Source organism: Charadrius vociferus, unplaced genomic scaffold (assembly GCF_000708025.1).
Source record: "Charadrius vociferus isolate BGI_N301 unplaced genomic scaffold, ASM70802v2 scaffold139, whole genome shotgun sequence".
Classification (NCBI taxonomy): Eukaryota; Metazoa; Chordata; class Aves; order Charadriiformes; family Charadriidae; genus Charadrius; species Charadrius vociferus.
The window spans coordinates 139,700-140,548 of NW_009650169.1; the positions used below are offsets into that span (position 1 = coordinate 139,700).

An 849-nucleotide genomic window follows, 5' to 3' on the forward strand; every position below is an offset into this window, starting at 1 on the left:
CTACACAGCCAAAGGACAGCGGGCAGACTAGTCTAACCTCCCTCAGCTTTCCGCATGTTTGGGAATCGTTTGTTGGCCTGTTTAGGTGCTGAACGCCGCAAAATCAACCAAGTTGAGGAGCAAGACCTGCTGCTTTTCAATTACCGTCCTTCTGCACGTGGGTTTTGCGTAGCAGCCCTCAGTGCACGGCGGGGTCCCCAGCCCTGGAGGGTTTCAAGATGCGATGGGACAGGGTGATGGAGAATCTCACCTTGTCTCCCTTTCAACAAGAGGTTGGACCACAGGTATCTTTCGAGGTCCCTTCCAACCTGGGCTGTTCTATGATTCTACGCAGTATCTAGGCAGAGCTTAATAAAACACTTCTGCACAATAGTATATACGGACTTTATGTAGCCTCTCCGTTATGTGCCCCTCTCTTAATATATCAGGTTTTGTTTGGTGCTCTGACACGTACCTGAAATATTCTGGTTACGCTGGGAAAGGAGAGGAAGACCATGCAGGAGGATTTCAGTGTGACCAGACCGGTATTTCTCCGCTCCCTGACCAAGAATATGTTACCTCCGTCTCTCAAATATTTCATTCTGGACTCTTCGATCTGGTCGGTGCCAGACACTTACAGTATAAGTAGAGATTTGGTCAGGATACATATGTTTAATTGAGTGCATAAAGCATGGAGAAAACATATTTGCATCCTTTCACAACACTAGATGTAACTAAGTAATAACTGCTTCAGGCTGAAACTTTCAGTTGCAACAAAAGCTCGAAAAGAAGAGATGTAACCATGTTTCGTAACACCGAACCAATGTTCCTCAGGATTTTCAAGAACAGATTTGACAATTCACTTCTCTC

General features: G+C 45.7%; 1 protein-coding gene across 1 annotated transcript in view; it reads right to left on the minus strand.

Annotated features, from left to right (window-relative positions):
• The window catches only part of EHBP1 (EH domain binding protein 1), a gene marked incomplete at its 3' end in the record, with an annotated part of 225,619 nt that overhangs the window by 132,393 nt on the left and 92,377 nt on the right, over nt 1–849 (minus strand). The gene's annotated exons all lie outside the window — the stretch shown is intronic.